Source organism: Spermophilus citellus, assembly GCF_964194105.1.
Source record: "Spermophilus citellus genome assembly, chromosome: 12".
Lineage (NCBI taxonomy): Eukaryota > Metazoa > Chordata > Mammalia > Rodentia > Sciuridae > Spermophilus > Spermophilus citellus.
The window spans coordinates 62,373,262-62,386,023 of NC_138198.1; positions in this window are offsets into that span (position 1 = coordinate 62,373,262).

Consider the following 12,762-nt stretch of genomic DNA (forward strand, 5'->3'; position numbering starts at 1 on the left):
TTGAACTCTGGTGTGATTCCCCTTGGAGACTGAGTTCTGGAACTGACCTCAGAGAAGTATTGCCGTGAATAGTGTCGGGATGTTAGGAGGCCACGCATGAGAGTCGCCCTTGGAAACTGAGATCTAGGCCCAGGCTGGCTTTCCACAGAGCACTGGGAATCTCAGCCCGGATATCACATGATTTTATTCTTAAAGACCTGGCAGCCATCGTGGAGAGTCCAAACACACGTGGACCTCACATTGTAGACCTCAATGGGCCTGGCTTCCTGTGACCTTTTGGCCACTCTTTGGGAAGCCTTGTTTGTGAGAGTTCCCCAGAGCTTTCGTTGAAATGAGCTTCCTCACCATTGAATGGTTCCCGAAGGAATGGAAACCCACAGTGCCTCCAACTTCATCCTTTAAAAATGGCTAGCTAGATAAATACCATGACATTTTTTAAATTCCCATGACCAGGTGGCACTGGAGAACCTTTGGATGTCCTGTTGCTGATCATGAGTGTACCACACAGTGCCTTGATTGACTGGGTTTCATGAAAATGGTGTAAAACAGAGATGCCAGTAAGTTGGGGCCTGCTGAGTAGTGGGCCTAGAGCAGTGGTGTGCAGGTGTGTGATAAAACATCTGTGGTGGGGCCATGTGGATCTGCCATTGGGTTCCAAATGGCTTGTGACTGACATGGTGCAGTGAGCAGACCCTTCTATGTAAAGGCATCTTGTTATATGGAGAGGTTTCAGGGCAATGTTCAGAATCAGGTTGCTATGGTCAAGGGGGCAAGCTCTGTGGGATAGAAGCCTGGCTGGTGCATTCTCCTAGGACCTTGACCCACCACACGTGGCAGAACTCCCTCCAGCACTGTGTCCCAGTTGAACTCCTTGTATTTCCTGAAGCAAATTCCAAACTCCCAGTGCAGCAGCAAGAAACACCACGAAAAGTGGAGGATGACCAAATGGCTTCACAGTCCACACACGGAGACCCTTAGACCCCAGTGGCCACAGTTTACCTGCAAAGAGAGAATTCAGCACTTCTGCCTCATGTTCATTGGAAAATCAGAAACCATGTCCTCCAGGTCACATAGATGCAGACCTGGTTTGATAGTCTCACTACAAAGGAAGCTAAAGCTCCTGACAACAACATATATTTCAAGTGCCCAACCTCAGAAGCAGTTTCTCACAAAGTCTTTAGGCCAGCAGAGCTCCACGTTTGTGGAGTGTTTACCCTGTCCCTTACTCATGGAAACTAGTCTACCACCTCCAAGGTTGTGAACTCCTGAGCATTTTCCATTCCACATATGTATTCACAGCATTTCTAACTCTTCTCCTCAAATTGTGTCTTACTTATTATGAAGGTAATGTCAAGGCAATGTTCTGGATGAGAGTGGGAAGATTTTTTTGTAGCACATATTGGCCTACACATTGGATTCATTTTCCTATTTTCCGTTCGAAATACTGAATCCCTGACACTAACCCATACCCTACTAGATTGTGACTACGAATACTAATGTGATGGAGAAAAATAACTCAAACAGAATAGAAATACAGGCAGTTCAGAGGAGGCCTGGTGTATAGTTGGACTGGCCTTTGGCATTATAAAGTGTAGGTGTTATAAATCTAGTCCAATTTAATAGAAATAGTTCTCCATGTGTTTTGAATGTTAACAAATATGTGAATTCCTGTCTCCCTTTCTCTGTAGCCTATTCAGCAACATGCATTTTTACATGCACATATAGAATCCTACCTCCTATCCCACGTCCATTCTTGTGAGGTGGCTGACTTGGCAGATACAAGTTGTGAGAAGAGATCACTCCTCCTAAACGCTGTTGGAACTGAGAATTCAACCTCCAGGTGAGCTTCCCACTTGAACAACATGATACATAAATACATGTTCAGTAAAATAAATATTTTTGGATCTGTGGATGATAAATATTTCATGATGAATTTCGATTGGCATATATATTTCTACTCTTTAATGTCTGTGTTTGTGTGTGTGTTTTTCTTTTGTGTGTATATATATATATATATATATATATATATATACACACACACACACACACATACACACACTCTTCAGATTTTTCAAAATATGAAATGTATGTGTCATATTATATACTCCCTAAATTCATTCATGTTCATATATGTGGATTTATAATCAACTTTTCACAAGATTATTCTCAGAAATAGTCATCCACCTGAAATACATATTTGTTTCCTAGTGCTGAAATCCTAATATTTCTACAGTAACTGACCCAGTTTAACATGAATGCAAGTAGATTCCTATGGGACATGATGTGTATTTTGACGTTCATTTTTATTCAACACTGGTACATTACTATTTCTTCAGTTGATGCACATCATAGGATATGTATTTCATCCTCAAGTTCACAAATTTCTAGGCATTTATTTCCCTTTCAATCACTTCCTGCTTCAGAACACATGTATTCCTCCACGTTTCTTGACTGGTCTTTTCATGAGACTTCTTTCCAAACACACTCTTTTCCATTTCCATAATCCCTTGTGAAGCAAAACTCACACCCCCTTCATGGTAAACCATAACCCCAATATCACCATTAGATGTATAACTGGTTAGAATGAATGGTTGTGTATCAATATTAGATTTCCTATATATTTTCAGATATCAATGGAATCCATTATTTAAATTGGAACCTGTTATAATATTTATTCACAGTATGGTCTATTCATGCATTATCTCTATATTCATAGACCCAGGGTACACCTATTTGTACCCCCAAAGGCTAATTTATATGTCTTCAACATATTACTCCCAGAAATGGTGGAAGAAACACTCATGTCACCTGATCTACATATACATTTTATCACAGTGATATTCTGGACACAAAATGCAAAGGTCACACTTATGATTGCACCAAAGCCTCATTGGAAAGTGAGCATGGATTACTAAAAGCATCCTTGTCCAGGTTGCCTAATGCTCTCAAATGTCAATGTTATTGGTGACTACACATTTGTTTCTTCCTAAGATGATATATTCAACCTCAACCCTGTTGAAAATGTCTAATCCACTCACTCACTTTATACTTTTCCTGATTTCCTAATGTCTCTATTGATATCTGCTTTCCTACATATGTTCCCCAGTTCATCATTGTGACTGACTCTTCACATGTGCTGACGTTTACATTCACTCTCTAACCTACACCCTATTGCTAAAGAACTTTTGGTCCAAATTGTATACTCACTCTTCTTCCAAAACTTGCCAACTATCTTCCTAATCCTACCTACTATCCCTTTTTGACTGGATGTTCTCTTCTACATTCAATCATCCAAGGTACAAGGTCCTATGCCATTGTATATCGATTTATCTGAGACATCTGTGCAGAAAGTCATTCAAAGCTAAGTATCCCAATCAAGGGCCCAATGCCCTTCTGGCCTTCAAATCTTACTTGGATTTCTGTTTTCATACATATATTTCACCTATATATTATTATAAATATCGCAGGTTCCCAATACCATTCTTCATCCAGCAGAGTGATTCCTAAGCCACATCAAACAGGTTCTTAACCCTAACCATACACTCTTCCCTCAATCTAACTTTACAGAAGAGCAGGGACAGAGTGGGTCTTACAATACAGGAATGTGGGGGATCTTCCACCTGCTGAGAACCTCAAAGGTCCATGCAGAAATGATCCCTGGAGAAGATGTAGGCAGCTATGAAGGACCTGAGAGAGCAGAAGTCATCTTCCATGGCAAACAACCTGGTCAGGATGAAGGGATGTGTCTGAATGAGCCTCTCTCTTCTTAATGTAGACAAGATGGACCAAAGCAGGCCTGTGTGGAGAGCTGTTCCTTGGTGCCTATGGTTGATATTCCATTCTAACTTGTGAAAGTGTCACAGGAAGGAGGGGCAGCCTCCATCTCATGGGAGCCTTGGAAGCAACTGTTAGGACACAGTGGTTGCCAAGGCAGTGACCTCATTCAGTTCCTGAAGGAAGTGACCTCACCTCACTTCCTTGGTGATGGAACTCTCTGAACTTGGGATCCAGGAAGCCAGGCACCCAGAGCCAGTCCCAGTCCCAGTCCCAGTGGGCTCACTTGTTTGGATTTACCAAGGACAGAGTCAGTCTTTCTTGGTACCCACTGAGGTGAGGATTGCCAAATGCCAGGAAAGCTCTGCAGAGGGGCCTTTCCTGAGAAAGCAGGTAGTGGCTCACCGCTGGCTCCTGACAACTTCACAGAGTTGGCCAAGGAGGCCAGACGTGAGACAGGACAGGCCCTTTCGGGGGAACATCATATGGCCCAGCAGTCAGACGACACTCCGGGTAGTCACAGACCAACTTGGAAGGAGGTGCCTTTGTGGGTGTGGGTGTGAGTTTGTGGTTTTGTCTCATGTTCTGAGAATAGGTAGGAAAGGCGGTTTGTTTGGTTTGGAGTGGACTGTTTCTAGTAAGGCTTTTGACAAGGCGAGTGTTTCTATGTTTGTGTATCCCACTGTGTCCCTGGTTGTAGACATTAGAAAAGAGAATGCATCAATGGATGTGTCCTGTCTAGTAGAAAGCTTCCCAGCATTCATCCTGCCCAATTTATGAATGGACTGCGGCTTGCCTTATGGATGGGCAACACCTACTATCTTCCTAAGTTCCTGTTTTCTTTCTGAATTCTGGCCACTCTCCAGAATAGGCTCATGGTTTTGTGTCCAAGATATGTACCACCTCCAAGCTCGGTGACATGGCCATGTACTGGATAGTTGAAAGGAATGGTGAGCATCTCAGAAAACTCAGATATCAGTGTGACCAGGAAAGTCTCCCTGGAGAAACCCTGCTTTGGGCCTTTGGCTTACCTATCCTTCTGTGGCCCTGAATGTCAGGAAGGCCTTTGCCTCAGGGCACCCCTTTGTGAAGCCTGAAGAAAACAGTTTTCAAATGGAAATGAATGGGCATCACCTGTGGCTCTTTGCTTAATTGCTTTGCAAAGGGATGTGTCTGAATCAGCCTCTTGGCCCTGTGTGAGGCTGTGGCTTAGATTGTCAGCACCTGGTGGATCCAAAGAAAGATCCCATGTGTGCATCCAAAGCCAAATTGGCACAAAAGCAGTCATCCTGGATGAGGTCTCTCGCCTTCCTCTGTAAGGTTCCTGACCTCCATCAAGTGAGAATAGGGATCCTTTGTGTCAAATGAGTCCTTCAAAGCCATGCAGAGGCTAGCCCATAGGTGCTTGGGTTTTCTCATGACTCCAGGTCACACAAAGAATCTATACCCGGCAGTCAGTAGGCCTCCAATTGGAGAAGTAGAGCAGTATTAAAGGCAGGCCTATTTGATCACTCCAGGTCCACAGGAAGGGTGTCCAGTCCACCCTACATTAGGCAAATGAGAGGCAAGGGAGCTTATTGTGGACACTGTCTTGGGCTGTGCCCCTCATGGAAACCTCCAGCCAGAGGTTATGATGAGTGTCTATATGGAAGAAGATGAGGGCCATGTGGCAGTGTTTTGGTTTGAATTGTGGTGTGGCAGTGGGAAGAGATGACTGGGTCCACCTGGGCTTGAACTCTGGTGTGAGTCCCCTTGGAGACTGAGTTCTGGAACTGACCTCAGAGAAGTATTGCCGTGAATAGTGTCGGGATGTTAGGAGGCCACGCATGAGAGTCGCCCTTGGAAACTGAGATCTAGGCCCAGGCTGGCTTTCCACAGAGCACTGGGAATCTCAGCCCGGATATCACATGATTTTATTCTTAAAGACCTGGCAGCCATCGTGGAGAGTCCAAACACACGTGGACCTCACATTGTAGACCTCAATGGGCCTGGCTTCCTGTGACCTTTTGGCCACTCTTTGGGAAGCCTTGTTTGTGAGAGTTCCCCAGAGCTTTCGTTGAAATGAGCTTCCTCACCATTGAATGGTTCCTGAAGGAATGGAAACCCACAGTGCCTCCAACTTCATCCTTTAAAAATGGCTAGCTAGATAAATACCATGACATTTTTTAAATTCCCATGACCAGGTGGCACTGGAGAACCTTTGGATGTCCTGTTGCTGATCATGAGTGTACCAGACAGTGCCTTGATTGACTGGGTTTCATGAAAATGGTGTAAAACAGAGATGCCAGTAAGTTGGGGCCTGCTGAGTAGTGGGCCTAGAGCAGTGGTGTGCAGGTGTGTGATAAAACATCTGTGGTGGGGCCATGTGGATCTGCCATTGGGTTCCAAATGGCTTGTGACTGACATGGTGCAGTGAGCAGACCCTTCTATGTAAAGGCATCTTGTTATATGGAGAGGTTTCAGGGCAATGTTCAGAATCAGGTTGCTATGGTCAAGGGGGCAAGCTCTGTGGGATAGAAGCCTGGCTGGTGCATTCTCCTAGGACCTTGACCCACCACACGTGGCAGAACTCCCTCCAGCACTGTGTCCCAGTTGAACTCCTTGTATTTCCTGAAGCAAATTCCAAACTCCCAGTGCAGCAGCAAGAAACACCACGAAAAGTGGAGGATGACCAAATGGCTTCACAGTCCACACACGGAGACCCTTAGACCCCAGTGGCCACAGTTTACCTGCAAAGAGAGAATTCAGCACTTCTGCCTCATGTTCATTGGAAAATCAGAAACCATGTCCTCCAGGTCACATAGATGCAGACCTGGTTTGATAGTCTCACTACAAAGGAAGCTAAAGCTCCTGACAACAACATATATTTCAAGTGCCCAACCTCAGAAGCAGTTTCTCACAAAGTCTTTAGGCCAGCAGAGCTCCACGTTTGTGGAGTGTTTACCCTGTCCCTTACTCATGGAAACTAGTCTACCACCTCCAAGGTTGTGAACTCCTGAGCATTTTCCATTCCACATATGTATTCACAGCATTTCTAACTCTTCTCCTCAAATTGTGTCTTACTTATTATGAAGGTAATGTCAAGGCAATGTTCTGGATGAGAGTGGGAAGATTTTTTTGTAGCACATATTGGCCTACACATTGGATTCATTTTCCTATTTTCCGTTCGAAATACTGAATCCCTGACACTAACCCATACCCTACTAGATTGTGACTACGAATACTAATGTGATGGAGAAAAATAACTCAAACAGAATAGAAATACAGGCAGTTCAGAGGAGGCCTGGTGTATAGTTGGACTGGCCTTTGGCATTATAAAGTGTAGGTGTTATAAATCTAGTCCAATTTAATAGAAATAGTTCTCCATGTGTTTTGAATGTTAACAAATATGTGAATTCCTGTCTCCCTTTCTCTGTAGCCTATTCAGCAACATGCATTTTTACATGCACATATAGAATCCTACCTCCTATCCCACGTCCATTCTTGTGAGGTGGCTGACTTGGCAGATACAAGTTGTGAGAAGAGATCACTCCTCCTAAACGCTGTTGGAACTGAGAATTCAACCTCCAGGTGAGCTTCCCACTTGAACAACATGATACATAAATACATGTTCAGTAAAATAAATATTTTTGGATCTGTGGATGATAAATATTTCATGATGAATTTCGATTGGCATATATATTTCTACTCTTTAATGTCTGTGTTTGTGTGTGTGTTTTTCTTTTGTGTGTATATATATATATATATATATATATATACACACACACACACACACATACACACACTCTCCAGATTTTTCAAAATATGAAATGTATGTGTCATATTATATACTCCCTAAATTCATTCATGTTCATATATGTGGATTTATAATCAACTTTTCACAAGATTATTCTCAGAAATAGTCATCCACCTGAAATACATATTTGTTTCCTAGTGCTGAAATCCTAATATTTCTACAGTAACTGACCCAGTTTAACATGAATGCAAGTAGATTCCTATGGGACATGATGTGTATTTTGACGTTCATTTTTATTCAACACTGGTACATTACTATTTCTTCAGTTGATGCACATCATAGGATATGTATTTCATCCTCAAGTTCACAAATTTCTAGGCATTTATTTCCCTTTCAATCACTTCCTGCTTCAGAACACATGTATTCCTCCATGTTTCTTGACTGGTCTTTTCATGAGACTTCTTTCCAAACACATTCTTTTCCATTTCCATAATCCCTTGTGAAGCAAAACTCACACCCCCTTCATGGTAAACCATAACCCCAATATCACCATTAGATGTATAACTGGTTAGAATGAATGGTTGTGTATCAATATTAGATTTCCTATATATTTTCAGATATCAATGGAATCCATTATTTAAATTGGAACCTGTTATAATATTTATTCACAGTATGGTCTATTCATGCATTATCTCTATATTCATAGACCCAGGGTACACCTATTTGTACCCCCAAAGGCTAATTTATATGTCTTCAACATATTACTCCCAGAAATGGTGGAAGAAACACTCATGTCACCTGATCTACATATACATTTTATCACAGTGATATTCTGGACACAAAATGCAAAGGTCACACTTATGATTGCACCAAAGCCTCATTGGAAAGTGAGCATGGATTACTAAAAACATCCTTGTCCAGGTTGCCTAATGCTCTCAAATGTCAATGTTATTGGTGACTACACATTTGTTTCTTCCTAAGATGATATATTCAACCTCAACCCTGTTGAAAATGTCTAATCCACTCACTCACTTTATACTTTTCCTGATTTCCTAATGTCTCTATTGATATCTGCTTTCCTACATATGTTCCCCAGTTCATCATTGTGACTGACTCTTCACATGTGCTGACGTTTACATTCACTCTCTAACCTACACCCTATTGCTAAAGAACTTTTGGTCCAAATTGTATACTCACTCTTCTTCCAAAACTTGCCAACTATCTTCCTAATCCTACCTACTATCCCTTTTTGACTGGATGTTCTCTTCTACATTCAATCATCCAAGGTACAAGGTCCTATGCCATTGTATATCGATTTATCTGAGACATCTGTGCAGAAAGTCATTCAAAGCTAAGTATCCCAATCAAGGGCCCAATGCCCTTCTGGCCTTCAAATCTTACTTGGATTTCTGTTTTCATACATATATTTCACCTATATATTATTATAAATATCGCAGGTTCCCAATACCATTCTTCATCCAGCAGAGTGATTCCTAAGCCACATCAAACAGGTTCTTAACCCTAAACATACACTCTTCCCTCAATCTAACTTTACAGAAGAGCAGGGACAGAGTGGGTCTTACAATACAGGAATGTGGGGGATCTTCCACCTGCTGAGAACCTCAAAGGTCCATGCAGAAATGATCCCTGGAGAAGATGTAGGCAGCTATGAAGGACCTGAGAGAGCAGAAGTCATCTTCCATGGCAAACAACCTGGTCAGGATGAAGGGATGTGTCTGAATGAGCCTCTCTCTTCTTAATGTAGACAAGATGGACCAAAGCAGGCCTGTGTGGAGAGCTGTTCCTTGGTGCCTATGGTTGATATTCCATTCTAACTTGTGAAGGTGTCACAGGAAGGAGGGGCAGCCTCCATCTCATGGGAGCCTTGGAAGCAACTGTTAGGACACAGTGGTTGCCAAGGCTGTGACCTCATTCAGTTCCTGAAGGAAGTGACCTCACCTCACTTCCTTGGTGATGGAACTCTCTGAACTTGGGATCCAGGAAGCCAGGCACCCAGAGCCAGTCCCAGTCCCAGTCCCAGTGGGCTCACTTGTTTGGATTTACCAAGGACAGAGTCAGTCTTTCTTGGTACCCACTGAGGTGAGGATTGCCAAATGCCAGGAAAGCTCTGCAGAGGGGCCTTTCCTGAGAAAGCAGGTAGTGGCTCACCGCTGGCTCCTGACAACTTCACAGAGTTGGCCAAGGAGGCCAGACGTGAGACAGGACAGGCCCTTTCGGGGGAACATCATATGGCCCAGCAGTCAGACGACACTCCGGGTAGTCACAGACCAACTTGGAAGGAGGTGCCTTTGTGGGTGTGGGTGTGAGTTTGTGGTTTTGTCTCATGTTCTGAGAATAGGTAGGAAAGGCGGTTTGTTTGGTTTGGAGTGGACTGTTTCTAGTAAGGCTTTTGACAAGGCGAGTGTTTCTATGTTTGTGTATCCCACTGTGTCCCTGGTTGTAGACATTAGAAAAGAGAATGCATCAATGGATGTGTCCTGTCTAGTAGAAAGCTTCCCAGCATTCATCCTGCCCAATTTATGAATGGACTGCGGCTTGCCTTATGGATGGGCAACACCTACTATCTTCCTAAGTTCCTGTTTTCTTTCTGAATTCTGGCCACTCTCCAGAATAGGCTCATGGTTTTGTGTCCAAGATATGTACCACCTCCAAGCTCGGTGACATGGCCATGTACTGGATAGTTGAAAGGAATGGTGAGCATCTCAGAAAACTCAGATATCAGTGTGACCAGGAAAGTCTCCCTGGAGAAACCCTGCTTTGGGCCTTTGGCTTACCTATCCTTCTGTGGCCCTGAATGTCAGGAAGGCCTTTGCCTCAGGGCACCCCTTTGTGAAGCCTGAAGAAAACAGTTTTCAAATGGAAATGAATGGGCATCACCTGTGGCTCTTTGCTTAATTGCTTTGCAAAGGGATGTGTCTGAATCAGCCTCTTGGCCCTGTGTGAGGCTGTGGCTTAGATTGTCAGCACCTGGTGGATCCAAAGAAAGATCCCATGTGTGCATCCAAAGCCAAATTGGCACAAAAGCAGTCATCCTGGATGAGGTCTCTCGCCTTCCTCTGTAAGGTTCCTGACCTCCATCAAGTGAGAATAGGGATCCTTTGTGTCAAATGAGTCCTTCAAAGCCATGCAGAGGCTAGCCCATAGGTGCTTGGGTTTTCTCACGACTCCAGGTCACACAAAGAATCTATACCCGGCAGTCAGTAGGCCTCCAATTGGAGAAGTAGAGCAGTATTAAAGGCAGGCCTATTTGATCACTCCAGGTCCACAGGAAGGGTGTCCAGTCCACCCTACATTAGGCAAATGAGAGGCAAGGGAGCTTATTGTGGACACTGTCTTGGGCTGTGCCCCTCATGGAAACCTCCAGCCAGAGGTTATGATGAGTGTCTATATGGAAGAAGATGAGGGCCATGTGGCAGTGTTTTGGTTTGAATTGTGGTGTGGCAGTGGGAAGAGATGACTGGGTCCACCTGGGCTTGAACTCTGGTGTGAGTCCCCTTGGAGACTGAGTTCTGGAACTGACCTCAGAGAAGTATTGCCGTGAATAGTGTCGGGATGTTAGGAGGCCACGCATGAGAGTCGCCCTTGGAAACTGAGATCTAGGCCCAGGCTGGCTTTCCACAGAGCACTGGGAATCTCAGCCCGGATATCACATGATTTTATTCTTAAAGACCTGGCAGCCATCGTGGAGAGTCCAAACACACGTGGACTTCACATTGTAGACCTCAATGGGCCTGGCTTCCTGTGACCTTTTGGCCACTCTTTGGGAAGCCTTGTTTGTGAGAGTTCCCCAGAGCTTTCGTTGAAATGAGCTTCCTCACCATTGAATGGTTCCTGAAGGAATGGAAACCCACAGTGCCTCCAACTTCATCCTTTAAAAATGGCTAGCTAGATAAATACCATGACATTTTTGAAATTCCCATGACCAGGTGGCACTGGAGAACCTTTGGATGTCCTGTTGCTGATCATGAGTGTACCAGACAGTGCCTTGATTGACTGGGTTTCATGAAAATGGTGTAAAACAGAGATGCCAGTAAGTTGGGGCCTGCTGAGTAGTGGGCCTAGAGCAGTGGTGTGCAGGTGTGTGATAAAACATCTGTGGTGGGGCCATGTGGATCTGCCATTGGGTTCCAAATGGCTTGTGACTGACATGGTGCAGTGAGCAGACCCTTCTATGTAAAGGCATCTTGTTATATGGAGAGGTTTCAGGGCAATGTTCAGAATCAGGTTGCTATGGTCAAGGGGGCAAGCTCTGTGGGATAGAAGCCTGGCTGGTGCATTCTCCTAGGACCTTGACCCACCACACGTGGCAGAACTCCCTCCAGCACTGTGTCCCAGTTGAACTCCTTGTATTTCCTGAAGCAAATTCCAAACTCCCAGTGCAGCAGCAAGAAACACCACGAAAAGTGGAGGATGACCAAATGGCTTCACAGTCCACACACGGAGACCCTTAGACCCCAGTGGCCACAGTTTACCTGCAAAGAGAGAATTCAGCACTTCTGCCTCATGTTCATTGGAAAATCAGAAACCATGTCCTCCAGGTCACATAGATGCAGACCTGGTTTGATGGTCTCACTACAAAGGAAGCTAAAGCTCCTGACAACAACATATATTTCAAGTGCCCAACCTCAGAAGCAGTTTCTCACAAAGTCTTTAGGCCAGCAGAGCTCCACGTTTGTGGAGTGTTTACCCTGTCCCTTACTCATGGAAACTAGTCTACCACCTCCAAGGTTGTGAACTCCTGAGCATTTTCCATTCCACATATGTATTCACAGCATTTCTAACTCTTCTCCTCAAATTGTGTCTTACTTATTGTGAAGGTAATGTCAAGGCAATGTTCTGGATGAGAGTGGGAAGATTTTTTTGTAGCACATATTGGCCTACACATTGGATTCATTTTCCTATTTTCCGTTCGAAATACTGAATCCCTGACACTAACCCATACCCTACTAGATTGTGACTACGAATACTAATGTGATGGAGAAAAATAACTCAAACAGAATAGAAATACAGGCAGTTCAGAGCAGGCCTGGTGTATAGTTGGACTGGCCTTTGGCATTATAAAGTGTAGGTGTTATAAATCTAGTCCAATTTAATAGAAATAGTTCTCCATGTGTTTTGAATGTTAACAAATATGTGAATTCCTGTCTCCCTTTCTCTGTAGCCTATTCAGCAACATGCATTTTTACATGCACATATAGAATCCTACCTCCTATCCCACGTCCATTCTTGTG